Source organism: Rhinolophus sinicus, chromosome 3 (assembly GCF_057876585.1).
Source record: "Rhinolophus sinicus isolate RSI-liver-muscle chromosome 3, RSI-T2T, whole genome shotgun sequence".
In the NCBI taxonomy this organism is placed as follows: domain Eukaryota; kingdom Metazoa; phylum Chordata; class Mammalia; order Chiroptera; family Rhinolophidae; genus Rhinolophus; species Rhinolophus sinicus.
The window spans coordinates 20,363,192-20,378,685 of NC_142503.1; positions in this window are offsets into that span (position 1 = coordinate 20,363,192).

Sequence of the window (15,494 nt, forward strand, 5' to 3'; positions counted from 1 at the left end):
CTTCCCATGGCTTCAGCAACCCAGATTCATGAGTCTAAACTCACATGCTCTCTCACCCCTGCCTCCGGATCCATGCTGATCTCTTTATAGGTGGCCCTTTCCTCCCTCTTCTCCCATTGACATCCTTTACTCAGAGTTCATAGTGCGGCATAGATGCCCACCCTCATAGATGTATTAATTCGCTAATACTTGTCTCACATTATTATATCTGCTGTACGGATGGCTTTCCTCATTCCTACACCATGAATATTTCTAGGACTTACCCCAATGAATGCATTATGCCAGGGGTAAATAAAATATTACTTGAATGAAATAAAATAGGAAATGAGTTTCCCATCAGGCGGTGGAGATGCAGATGCTTACAACCCAATCACTGAATATATAAAGCAAGCGCGTTTTCATATGAGTATTTGGTGTGCATGCCTACAAAGCATGCACGGTTTATCCCACCAATGGCCTGTGCTTAATGCTTCCTAGGTCCCCGGAGGCACGATAATCTGTAAAAGCACCAAAGTTGAAATCCGAGCAAGCAGGCACAGATAATGGCATTTCAAACTAGACCTTCACCTTCTTCCTCGAATAACCTTACTACCACAGTCTCACAGTACAACAGAAAATTTGTTAAGTTCATATGATTTCTTAGGGAAATATTCTGCGAGCTATGGAATGTAGCTGCCTCTAAATAAACAAATTGTTGCATAGCATCTCAAAGTAACAGTGAGAGAGAACCCTAGTTTTTAATGGAAATTAACACTGGGAATCTTATATCCCGCAGTACTTCTTGTGTTTTCTAAGTTCTCGAGATTAAACGCTGTGTTTATGTTGTAGATGTTAGTGACAGCGTTACAGTGAGAACCATGATAGCTCACAGACGATTCCAGGTCCTGAAGGGGCCACAAAGAAATGTGTGATGAGAGGTGGCAGGGACAAGCGGTTAAGGGCAGACACTGAAATGATAAATGGAGCTGATTTTCCAGTAAAAAAATGAAAAAGAGATTTGTGGCAAGAGGAAGAGCATTAAAATGAAGGAAACCCATAGGATATCATGAGAGAGAATATCCCTCTGGGGTGTATCATATGTAGCACTGGGAAACACACCAAAGTGAAAAGGACGAAGGCATTAAGGACGTCTCTGCTTCAGCAACGCCCTAGGCATGGGCTGCATGCTCTACACACAGGCTCCACTTTCTGTTTTTTTCTTTTTTTTTAAATTTCTTTTTATTTTATTAAATTTATTGGGGTGACAATTGTTAGTAAAATTACATAGATTTCAGGTGTACAATTCTGTATTACATCATCTATAAATCCCATTGTGTGTTCACCACCCAGAGTCAGTTCTCCTTCCATCACCATATATTCGATCCCCCTTACCCTCATCTCCCACCCCCCACCCCGGGCTCCACTTTCTAAATGAAAACATTTATTTTGAGAATAGCAGCTTCCTCTGTAATCAATTTTGTCATGGACTGAATGTTTGTGTCCCCTCAAAATTCATAGGTTAAACCCTAACTTCCAATGTGATGGCATTTGGAGGTGGGGCCTTTTGGAGGAGATTATGTTTCAATGAGGTCATGAGGATGGAATTCCCAAGATGGGATTTTTGCCCTTATCAGAAGAGGAAGAGCCCAGAGTTCCTTCTCTCTCCATGCGGGGACACAGAGAAAAGGTGACCATCTGCAAAGCAAGAAAAGGATTCTCACCAAGAGCTCAACCCTGCTGGCAACCTGATCTTGGATCTCATAGCCTGTAGACTGTGAGAAGTAAATGTCTGTTGTTTAAGCCACTTAATCTATGAAATTCTATTAGAGCAGCAGAAACTGACTAAGACAAGTCTTATGTATCCTCCTATACAAATACCATTCTGCTATAAATCAAAATAGCCAAGTGTTTCTCTGTACCTCTCACTCCCAACTCAGAGATGCTAGAAAATGATATATCCGAATTATATCATTTCTTGTCTTTTCTTTAAATCATGCACATTTGGATAACATGGAAAATTAATATGCATAACATGGAAGAGGACGAATCAGTTTATACATGAGTATAAAATACATTCATTAAGGAAAAAAGTTTATCATGTAGGAGCAGCAATAGTAGATGGAGCAGTAAGAGGAACATTGTACTTATATATAATTAGAGTGAGTATTTCTTTCATTTTTCCCCACTGCTTTGACACTTAAGTACACAAGACAGATTCTTTGAGGTCAACCAGCACCATCTACCAGATGTGGCGGACATGATCTTGAGAAGAATTGAATTCAAAGGAGTTCCATTTTCTAATGTACAGATGTGTATCTTGAGAATTAACAATGTGCAGCACAATAGGTAAAAATGAACAATGTAATAAAAACAAACTTGAATATGCCATTATATGGCCTTGGGTTTCTCATCATTATGCTCTCTCTCCAAACCTCCTTGGGGATCAGGTACAATTAAAACAGTACTGACTGATAACAGACATGTTTTCCATCATACACATATGAAATAGCAGCAACATAGATGAAGATAAATGTAAGTATTTTTTCAAACTTCACGTGATGCTTCATAGGATACCTTTTTTAAAAAATACATCATAGGGTATACAATGTGTAAGCACATAAAGATAGAACTTTCAGTTGTATGTTCCATATGACATTAGCTGAAATCCAATGGCACTGGATTTTTTTTAACTTTGTTGTGCCTGCTTTTAGTCTTCAGAATGGAAAGAGACGCATACTTGGCCACTCCTAGTTCGACTACAGCTCCCTGGGTACCCAGCTCAGCTTTGGGTATGGGTTATATGTCCGCCCCACTATATTCTCTTCCACCTCATCCATACTTTTTCTACTTCTGAAGAGAAGAGTTATGAACATTCAAGACCAAAGTGAGCATTGGTGGCTGCTTCTAATCAAGGTGTTTCTTTGTTTTCTGAACAACTGACTAACCTTGGTTCTCCCATCAGAGGGACATCTTTCCTAATCGGCCTAACATTGTTGAAGCCACCACTGTCCTTTACTCCCCACATCTTTCCAGCACAGGTTGACACCATTTCACAGACAGCACAGTGCTGAATCCCTTATAGATTGGCAACACACATTAAAGAATTATATTACCATGGCCACAAGCGTGGTGAGGAAGTATAGACGCTAAATCTCCAGTCCATTGCCATTTCCTTTTATAACAACTTGCGGTTTTGCAAATTAGTATAACTCCTGAATGCCTTGAAAGGAGCAGACAGGAGTTTAGTGGGAGTTGTGGCTCATTGACTTCAGTGAGCGCGTACGATTCAAATCTTCTGAGTTTTATAAGGTGATGAGTTAGGTTAGTCTAAAGCAAACCTTGGAGCATAATTTGATTGGTTTTCCCTCCATCAGTGATGGATGCTGGATAATCACTTTCTGCCTATTATATCCATAAATCAACTGCAATTCCATTTTAATCTGTAAATAAAGTTAAATCGGGGCTATGAGGATATTACACGCCTGCATTAGCTACTTAGAAGTGTCATTACTGTCGGTGGTTATTGAGCTGAAGGTAGTCGTTTGAGTTTTTAAGTTCTAGTTTTAAAGAAGCTGAGACAAATTTACTGAATGGTCTTACAAGAAGCACCATACACTCTGAGAAATTTGTACCTGCCTGAAATTGCAAACATAAATTATGTAATATCAGAACAAATAAGGATTTCTAGCTTCAAGCACCAAGTGATATTATCTTCAGATTGTCAGTAGGGCTGCAGGGAACACAATGAAGAATAGAGTTAAATGCTCCTCACAGAGAAGGGGAAAAATGGGCCAATATTCCCATCTCAACCTGAGAAATCAAAACTAGAAAAAATATCCAGTGGATCAACCTGCCATGCTGTACAGTGCTCACAGCTGGATCCCGTCACACAGGCAGTATTACAGCAGCTGGCACATGATGGGTGCTCAATAAATATCACAGAACACTATTAACCAATCCGTACACGTGGCAAGGCAGTGTGGGCTCCAAATCTCTGACATCATGGGATGTGTCTACATGAATGTGAAGCATAGCACGCTGGATGAAAGCAAGCGTCAGCCCTGGAGACTGAAAGAGAGGCTGGCCAAGCCTCTGTGCGGCTGGTGAGAGAAAGGCAGACTGGAAGCACTGGAGACCACTGACTTCAGCTCTGTGTCGACAGATCAATTCCTCAGCTTTCTGTGACCAAAATCAACGTAAAAATACCAGAGCATAATTGTATGGCAGTCATGTTTGACTCACAACACATTCATGTCAAGTTACTGAGAGGTAAACATTCCAGAATGGTATTTTCCATTTCAGCTGGGTTATAGAAATTCATGCACACACATTCTGAATAGGAGTGTATACACACACACACACACACACACACACACACACACAGACTATATCTATATATATGTTATCACATGAATAAAAGAAATTCAAAAGAATCACCAATAACCCCATTTAAAAAGTTGAACTTAGCACATTTATGCTCCAAATTAAACTTGAACAAGACTTCATAGAGATCCCAGGATATTCAGGAGAACTTACAGTGAGAAGAAAAGTAGATCCCATAAGACATCAGACTTTTAAGATAAACATAATCCTCCTATATCCTGTCTAACTTTTGTGTTCTCAAAACCACTTCCATTTGAATTAATTATTTAAATTAAATCACCAGGCCTTAATTTTTTTTTTTTTTTAAGTTTCCTTGGTTATATTATGGGAACAAGTTGAGCAAAATAGAGCTCATCACCAGGACACTGGACACCAATGCCAACACAGCACAAGTCTAATTCTACTGTTAAAGCAGCTAAGAAAACAAGCACTGACTCGTGGGCGGAGTCCACACCACAGGACAGGGGGCCTCAAGGAAACCAAGACTAGACTTAAAAGGGATTCACATCCACATCATTCGTATCTGTCTGTCAGGATTACGTGTTCATGTAGGTTCATGAGTAAATCCTGGGTGCATCTACCGGAGACAAGTGCTTTATATCTCAGGAAGTGAAAAAAAAAAATGGAGGGAAGAAATGAAAAAATTATACCCATGGAGTATGTATATATATATACATATATGGGGATAGAGTTACATGTATACAGAGAGAGAGAGAGAGAACAGAAAGATCTCAGGTATAATGATTAAACAAATTACAAGTTCGAGCGGCCCATTCCACATCATTCACAACAGGGTGTTAGACATTGCTACATCCAACTATTCCACAGAAATTCCCAGAGTTTGTGCCACTAAGTTCATGTTTAAACTCAGTTACAAGCATGACCCTCTTTCAAAATTTAGTCATAGTAGACTGGATTAAGAAACTGTGGTACATTTACACAATGGAGTATTACGCAGCCATAAAGCAGAAAGAAATCTTACCATTTGCAACAATATGGATAGACTTAGAGAACATCATGTTAAGTGAAATAAGTCAGACAGAGAAAGACAAATACCATATGATCTCACTTATATGTGGAATTTAAAGAAAAGAATAAATGAATGAACTAATCAGAAACAGTCTCAGAGACATAGAGGAAAAGCTGAGAGTTGTTAGATGGGAGGGAGGGTGGGGATAAGGGGGAAGGTGAGGGGATTAGACAGCACAGTCAGTAACCACAAGACTGCCACGGGGTTACGAAAGTCAATTTTGGGAATGTAATCAATAATGTTGTAAAGATTTTGTAGGGTATCCGATGGACACTTATCTCATTAGGGAGACCACTTCAGGGATGAGATAGATGCCTGATCACTGCACTGTACACCTGAAGCTGAAGCTGAACAATAATGAATGTCAACTACAAGTTTATATATTTACATATATATGTTTACAAGAAGCGGAGTACAGCATTAGGAATAGAGGCAGTAGAAATGTAATGGCTCTGTGCGATGTCAGAGGGATAGTGGATGGGGGAGGGGAGTTGTCACTGTGTGAGGGATATAAACAATAAATGTCTAACTATTACATTGTTTTGTGCACCTGAAACTAATAAAAATGTTTTAAAAATTAATTAATTACTTAATTTAAATAAATTTAGTCAAAATAGTCAAAGCTCCAAAAACATCATTTTAAAGATCAAATAAAAATAGGAGCATAAGAAGGGTCCTAAAGCTGCACCTCCCAAATTATCAAGGTCACGTTAGGTTATGGTTTAGCACTGTTTCAGTATCAGGTTTATTTAATTTCAGAGACTGGGATACAGTGTTAATACCCAAAGCCTTACTAAGCAATAGCAGAGTATGTCAAACTCCTTAGTTTTCCATTCATCAGTGAGAGGAAGGTGGAGCCCACAGACAGAAGAACCACTCCCCTGGCTCCACCCACTTGATCAACATTCAACAAACGTGTGTGTGTGTGTGTGTGTGTGTGTGTGTGTGTGTGTGAGAGAGAGAGAGAGAGAGAGAGAGAGAGAGAGAGAGAGAGAATTTCCATGCATCAGACTCACTGCCCAGCACTGTAAACACCTCCTCCACTCACCTGGAGTCCTAGCTGTCTAGCCCATCCCCTATTTCCCCACCTCTCCACAGTGATTCCAAGTCTTGCGAAAGTGTACAATTCTTCAAAATAAGATGGGGCCCCTTTTCATATATTCATTTTGATTTTGCCAGAAAACTCCATAGCTTCAACTAATTTTGGAAAACTGGTACTTAACAAATTCATTCCTATTTTGCTTATCTGGCATTCCTGATGCTCATGAACAACCACAGCTTATATTCCATTCTCCTTCCTGGGAAAAGTGCCACATAAAAAGAATCAATATACAATTTCCTTTCAGAGAAAATAATATGATAATGCCCTCTGTTTCATGACACTAGCTACCAATCTTTGTCAAGTGTGGAACATTAACGAAAGTGGAAATGTCATAGTCCATCTACATGATAGAACAAACTGAGAAAGGGTTCTAATTTCTCTTTACCATTAGACAAGTGGTCTCTATCCTGATATAAGGAAGTTAATGAGTAAAGGATATTGAAATCTTTCCATTGGAGACTTTTCTGTTCTCCAGATGTTTCAGCACCACTAGAAATAATGACTGCTTGCTTAGAGCTAAGTTGGTATGTATCGCACTCTTATTAATTTTTTCTTAAAATAACAATGGAAGTAATTCATAAACTGAATGATGGCATAAAACCTTAAATGTGCCAGAGTTGTGGAATTTAAGTGTTGGAAGGGGTGTAAATGGCATCTTGTCTACTATAATACCCTTGACAAGTCGTGGCTCAGCTTGTGTGGTAGGAAAACACTTCCCAGAAAAATCGATTATATCATTGGACTGCTTTAATCATTAGTTCTTTCCTTTAATCAAAATGTTAACAGTAGCTAACCACTGGGGAGGTGGGATGGGAGAGAGCTTTCAATTCTATATTAATTGAATTTTTCAGAATGACAATGTATTAGTTTCTAACTCAAAAATAAGTGATTTAAAATCCACTTGCAGTTACTTTCCTCTCATTTATCCTTATTTTACCTAATAAGAGCTTCAAGGAGCATAGATGAAACTCTTTGCATTTGGTTGCATGAAGACAGAGATCAGGTTCTCCTCAGGCTTTGCTTCTTTATAAAGAACAGTCTCAGTTCCTCCAAAGACATTTTGTTGGGTGCTGTTGGGAGACAATTCTCTGAGGGTTTCTCACATTTCTGCACATCTTATGAGCAGAGGCACATACTGCCATTGTTCCAGGTAATTGTTTTCAACAATGTAAAATAAAGAGTCTTAGAAGATGGAAACAATGTTTCCCCCAGAACAAAAAGGAGGCATCTTTACTACCCATTACAAAAGATCCAGGTTCCCAAAACGTAGAGTTCCTCTCCTGCAGAGCAACCCACTGTAAGTGTAAGTATCACCTGGCCCTCTTTGCATTGCCCTGTGGCAACTGGGGCTGGGGAAAGGTACCAGAAAAATCTGATATTCTGGGATCTAATATTGCTTTTAGTAATAAAGTCCTTTATCTCTGGCCCAGGAGCCGCCTGACTCCTGCCCGCACCCATGAAGCTGTCAGGGTAATGGATAAGATTGCAAGAATGGTAAACTCTCATCCCTTTCCCAGTTTCTGACAGGTACTGTACACAGTTGAATTGAAAATATGTTCTTGTTCTCTAGGAGATTATATTGCAAAAAGGTCGAACTTGTAAATTTTTGAATGAGATTGAAGAAGCTTAAAACTGTACTTGAGCACTTAAAAAGATAAACAAAGTATAAAAAAGTAGCAGAGTTATAGTGGTCAGAAAGTCTATTCAGCAAAAAGTAAAACAGAATCATCAGCTATGTGAAGGAAAGATGGTGTGTCCTATGATTGTGAAAGGGGCATTGTTATTTCAATTATATAAGACAAACCTGAAGGGCTTTAGAAATGGCAATGATGTTTGATCCCTATAACCTGTAACTCTAAAGCACCTAAACATCTTGCCTTTTGTGGCTTATCTATAGGACATTCATGAATCATATTGTGAACAGCTCTTTCTCACCTGCTCTCCTGCTCCACAATCCAATTACTACACAATGAACCTCTGCGACGTTCTGAGGTTTGCTTATGTAGCTCCCTCCAGAGGTCATTCCTGAGGGTCAATGTGGTGAGGTGAACATATGGCAATAGCTAACTCCAATGACTTGAAAACTGAAATTTTAATCACACCTTGCCACTGCTGAGTCATTTCCCTTCTTCAGAGAGCAATTGGGGAGCTCAAATTTCTTAAACTAATTGAGCACTTAATATACAGCTATAAATTAATCACATTGAAATGGTGCTAATTATTTCATTAACTCCAAACCAATCTGATCTAAAGTGTCACTTCAACTGCTAAATTTCTTCTTTATTTAAACTATTGATTTAAAATGTGCTATGAATTACATATGCAGATAAATAAAGATTAAGTTTCTATCTAACTTTTTGGAAATTCAGGTATAAGGAGTATTATGAAGGATGTATGGGTGTATGTGTCTGATCAACTTTCTTACACTCCCCCCCCCCCCCCCCGCAGCATATACGGCAGTAAGTATAATTTGTAGCCATGTGAATAAAGTGAGATCAGAGCACATTTTCATCCCACTGGTCCAATGGCAGACTGATGACAAAAAAGCTCTTCACTCTCCTTTCTTTCCCTTTCCCCTGAACATCTTGACTGGCAGGCTGGTAGATAATCCTGTTCAGAGTTAATGTGTAGTAACAGGATTGTGGAAAACTGACTTAAGAGGCTTTTATCTGGGTCAGGACATATCGATGCCATATTTAAAGATGTTCTCTCTGTTCACCTCTGTGAAGATAAATGTCTGAACATTGAGCTTAAAAGCAAAAGGGAGAGAGGCACTCCGAGATGGGTGATGAATTGTCAAACTATGGGAAAGAGTTTACACCGAAAAGGCACGTTTGCTTTATAAAGAGTCTCAGTGTAAAGGGGAAATGGAGAAAATAATTAACATGTGCTTCCTTCACTGGGCTGTGTTAGCTGGAAACCGAATTCTTCACAGTTTAGAGAAAGCTCAGTTACTCTACTTCATGAAGAGGAGCCCTCTTGAGCAACAAAGATGATGGAATTCATCCTCTTGTGGCCCAAAAAAGTGGGCCAAAGGCCTGGCTGGACAATTCATCTGGCAATTCAGCAGCTACCATCCTATGAAAAAACATTTAGAACCATAAAGTGCTACTTCATTTTTTTTTTTAATCAGCAGTTAACCTGATAGTCACTCTTATCACAAGAGGCAAAATAAATATGGGAATCTCAAGAGTAAGGGACTGTCTAATGCATGTTTGTTTTCTTTCCTCACAATGAGTCAGCTCCATATCTTTTCATCAGTACAGTCTCAACCAGTATGTGGTCATGTGATCTACTAATGGCATTTGAGAGTCTGCATGGTGGTTTAATGGTGAGATGTAAGCATTTAAGCAGGAGAATTTATAGGTGAGGATAAACCCTTACCTTAAATGCCTGAAAGCCACCAATTACCCATTTGGTTTGCCCAAGGATCCTGATGAGACAGACAAGTAATAGGGTGGTCTGGGGATTGTGGAAGTGAAAGTGGAGGGGCACCAACCTCAACACCCTCTAGGTTCCTTGAGGTCTGGATTCCCCATTATTCTGACAGTCGTTCCATTCTACTGAATTGGAATGAAATGTGGTTTGTTATCAGTAAATAAATACACTGACAGCAATCTTAAAGTATTTCTTCATGCAATAATCTGACCTAATGCCCAGTCAGGGTATGTGTGAACTTCTTGAATTCTCTGAATAAATCTGCATTATCATTTTGCAGTTCTCTTCCTACCAGTACTTGCTCTTAACTTTAGTGACTTTTTATCAACAACATGCCACTCTCCATCTTAGGAGGTGCATTTTAACAGTGCTAATAAGCATCAAAGTGCAACATGCTAAAGCGTTGCCAATGCCAGGAGATAACATATAATCACCATCTTCTCCCACAGGATATAAACATATTATACCATAAGCTTCATGAAAGAAAGCACGGTGTCTTGTTCCATCTTAAGAAACAAGCACCTACGATTGTACTTGATTCATATAAGTCACAGCAAAGATATACATGAATGAATAAATGAATGAATCAGTGAGTTAAACCTATACAATTGTATTTGTGATTTTTAAAACCCTCAATTACTCTATTTTACTGGATAGACTTTTACTATACCTAAATCATCTTGGGAGCATTTGTATAAGGCATTTCCCTCCTGGAATTCCTCCAAAACTTGAGCTCTCTGATTCTGACAACTTCAAATATCTTTAATGATTTCTTTAAAGAGCAATAAAACGGCAGGCTACTAAAAAGGAGATAACTGTACCATCCCTGCTCGTGAATTGACTTAGCAAGCATTTAAGAGGCCTTCACATCAATCTTCCACAGCTAGATTTATAACGCATCCATTTTATGAATCGCTTTGACTTGGATCCTAAAGCCCGTAGGCACAATTTTGCAGGGAGTTCCTATGACACATACATTAAACTGAGAAGCAGGAAATATGATTCTACTAGAGGCTGGTATTCACCTACTTTGATCATTCTGCATAGTAAGTCGGGTTAGGTTGGCAGGTCATTATCTGATGGATGTTACCAACTACAGGAGAAAAACAAGGCAAAGGGCCCTTACATTCAAGCCATGAGAAATATTTCATTAAACTAAAGGAAAAATTAGGGTTAGTGCCTTCAGCATGTATTTGAGCCTCTGCAATGAATATTCACTTGTGCCTTTTAAGGACATTTAATGAATCTGTTTTTTTATGAAGAAAATAACACAGTAAAATTAGGTAATAGACTTTTCATTTTGCCTTTGAAATTTCAGATTGATTTGTTGAGGTCCTCAGGTCTCCCCAAATAGGGAACAATTTCTAAAAGACCTAGATGCATTGGCTACATGTGACCTTAAATGAGGTACCTGTCACAGTTCATCTCTTAATAGTACACAAATCAAATATCTTTACCATATCTGTACAATTTTTAAAACACTGTTTTTATATGTACTCTTTGATATGCATATTTGGCAAACCCATCACCATTCCCTCCAAAAACACTTTGCAGTTAAATGTAATTGTAAATGAAATAGAAGGGTCATAGAGGTTTACAGTTGGTAGATACTATGTAATCATCTTGCCAATCATCCCTTCCACTGTATCTGTCATTATATAATGTCTGACAATTTCTGTTTTAATTTACCCATATGTAGGGAGCTCAGTAGCTAGCAAGACAGCCTACTCCATTATTAAGCAGCAGGAGCTATGAAAAATAATTTCTTATAAAAATAACTTCCACTTCTACCACACGTTATGTAGTTTACAAAGTGTTTTTACATCTGTCATCCCATTCTATCCTTATAACACTAATGCCAAGTAAAAATTAAAATTCAACTTTCCAGATAAGAAAACTGAAGCTCAAAAAAATATAAATATAAAATAATAGTCTAACATCAAATTTCAATCTATGTAATAAAACAGTTTACAGATCTGATAAATATATGCTTTTAGGATCTGCCATCATTCCCTCCAAAACAGACCCTGGCTGGAGGCAAATATTGCATATTTTGATCTGGATGAGGTTCCAGAATTAGCATATCCTTCTACCTGCAGAGGTCAGGGAATATATTGCTACCACTAGAACAAACATGGTGCCAGAAGAGCTGTTTCTGCAGGGACCAATATGGACTTGGCATGTGTATTTAAGATCCATAAAGACGTATTAATGACTCATGTCTTCACAACCAAGCATGCTAAATGCAAAACAGTAAGCTGAGTAAAAGAAAATGCCCCTATGGGAAGCACTTCCTAATAACATTTAAAGCGACAGGCAATAAAGTGTATCTCAAGTGCAATCACCAACTTAAAGTAATCTTCAAAGAGTAGAGTACATATTTTATTGTATTTTCTGTCGTAGGTATTCTTGAATGTATAAGTACTGTTCTTCCATTCAGCCAGGAGCTACATATATGGAATCCAGTCACAAGCTTACTGATTTTCCATCTTAGGATACAAAAGAAGTCATTTCTTCAATTAGAGTACAATGACACTAATGAATGCTCTATGGTTGTTCTTTTTCTTACAAGACTTTCTTATCTGGCAGTTCCAGTGATATGATGAGAATGTGATTTGCAAGTCTGATTTGGAAGTTTTTGAACACAAGAGACTAGGGAGTATAAAGTTTCTGCTTATAGTCTTAGGGACATTACAGAAAATTAGCTCTGATAATGTATTGAAATTATTCAAATAGAAATAGACTCTTAACTTTGTGATCCTTCCTTTTTAATGTGCACAGGGGCTGTGATGTAAATGAAAACTGTTATGGATACTCTCTAGAGACTTCTGTTTAGTAACTGGATCTCTTCAAATTTTGCATTATTCAGCTATCTGGTCAGTGGGCAGGAATAAAAATAGAGATATTTTCAGAGTTCCAAATACTCTATTCCCCATCTTGATGAATTTGAATCAACAGGTCTAAATAAGTTTTAATAAAGTGCAAGAATTTTTTATGCAGAAAAATAAGTTAACTCAATTTACTTTATTGTTTTGTGCACACACATAGTGGTATCCATCATATCACTCTCTCATATTATCTTGATATTAAAACATTGAACATCTTGGAAGTAAAATAAACATTCACGTCATTAAAAGAAGTGTTATTTCTGGTCTACATATACTAGCAGATAAAAAATCCTACTTAAATGGTGTATTAGCAAGCTATAGCACTAAAGGTTTATTCATGAGACTAGACATAATGATAAAAGCAATCTACTGATAATACTATGGGTAAATAAATGTGGAAACAGTCAGGAAAATATTTCTTTGCTTTATGGTGCAAAACAAGAAAATATGCAGCCTATTGGTCCCTGAAAGACAGATGCATAGAATGGAGACTGTTCCACTATAGAGCACATTCTATTAGACCAGTGGTGAGGCTGAACCTCATCAGTTTTTGGAGGGACCACCTAAACTCCCTTTCCATCTGGGTGATTGAGAGTCCTGCCAGATGGAGATTGGCCAGGTGCACTGAAGGAGAATAAGATGTCAGAAAGGCAAAAGGTAATTTGTTTTCTCCTCTGGAGTAACCTGGATATATTCTTTTTTTCTCCAAACTGTTAAGTTTCAAGGAAATACGTCTACACCAAGTTTTGAATTATTAACAAGTTTAACATCCATGGGCCACTTAATGTAGATGGAGGTGGGTGAAGATCAATTTTCTGTTCCTAACTTTTAATTGTATCTAATGACCAGAAATGACCTAGAAGGCCTTCAGCAGCGGGCAGGAAAGCATTAAGCAGATCTGGGGAATGAAATCCTTCTACTTGCATGAATATTTTTTATTTCAGACTCTGTCCTTGAATCTGCCAACATGACAATGCTCTTCAATAATAAAAAAGACATGTTCCAGGTTTTTGCAAAGATGACACTTGTTTGACTGACAGCCTATTCCTGCACGCCAGTTCTTTGGCTCTAGTTACACAACCATCTGTCAGCCACTTAGATGACATGAACTCTTTAAACCATTAAAGAGTTAACACATATTATTTAAATCTCTCCATAATTCTTGGGGTGGCAAAATTGTTCTCCAAAATAAAAAATGGCAAGAAAAAGAACACTATTTAAAGGTCAATTAGTTGATTAATGTATGTCTTCCTATGACTCATACTCTTGTTTACACAGACAGAAGAATCTCCCACTGTATCTTGTTTTAACTCTCTTTATTCACTTCCTTTGTTTTGTCTAAAAGATCATTTGTATGGGTTCTTGACATAGAAATCAAAACATTATCCTTCTTTTCTGTTATTATTTTGTGTAAAAGATCTGTTTTTATTACTGACATGCAAAAAACTTCATGTCTAAAAGTGGATGAACCTTTTTTTTCACTCCCCTCCAGGTGGGTAGAGCTGGGAATTATTTCTCATCATTAAGTAAAAAACATTTTACTTTCGGTTGGTATGACAATGACATACGTGCTCTCCTTGGCTCTTTCTGAGGTAACTGGCAAGTGAAAACTTTTCAGCTCAAGACAGTCAATCTTTTAAGCTCTCATTACCACTAAAGGAGGTCCTATGGGCAAACACATATATGTAAAAATATGCTTCATTCAGAATCAAATTAATAACCAAATTGCTTTTCCAGAGTAAAAAAAATTAATAATCAAATTGCTTTTCCAGAGTAAAAATAAAAGTGTAAACTAATGCCACAAACTCAGGTTGTATGTTTGGAGAGCACTTTGGGCAGTAAGGTATCATCTATTTATTCCATCTGAATATTTTCAGAAGGTCCCTGTTAATGCTATAGAAAGACTCAAGACTAGCTGCTATATTTTAATCAGCAGAGTCCTTAGGCAAAAGTGGTCTTCCTTTGCCTTCCTCCATCTCCAAGGTTCTGAAACTTCCTGAAGAGGACAACATATTTGCTGGTATGAGCAATCAGGAGAACTTTCACTTTGTACACTATTTCTGTAAGAAAATATCCTCTATATCACCTGTGTAGGAGGCATCTGCAAACTACCTCTGGGTGATGAAATGGAATATGGTGTACTGTGGACAAAAAGAACAAATGTAAAGAACAAAACATAAGGGGAGGCGGAGAATAAAGTGAGCGGGAGGTTACAGGATATATTTCCAAAGGAATCAACACAATGTGGTCACTCATCTACAAAGCTCTGTCTTTCAATCTAATAAATCTAGTGAGGACACATATTTGCCTAAAAATATATTTGATTTCCTTTTTTTAATTCCTTAAAAAAAATAACACATATATGTCTAAATGAATAGTAACAAATGGGGGGGGGGTAGGAGAGGGGGAGACCTACAAGACAACTGAGAAAGAGAAGACACTCAGAAATATCTTTTATAGAGAAAATTAGGATAGAAAATTAACATTAACAGGTATTTTGGAAAGATAGAATCTGGAAAACTTGTAATTCAACACACTAACATAATTTGCATTCATTCATCCTGAATCACTTTATAGAAAGAAAAAAGACAGAAATAAAACCAAAAGAATAAGCTCACTGATCCTGTTTTATTAGTGTATAATTGCTGTGTAACAAATTAACACAAACTCAGTG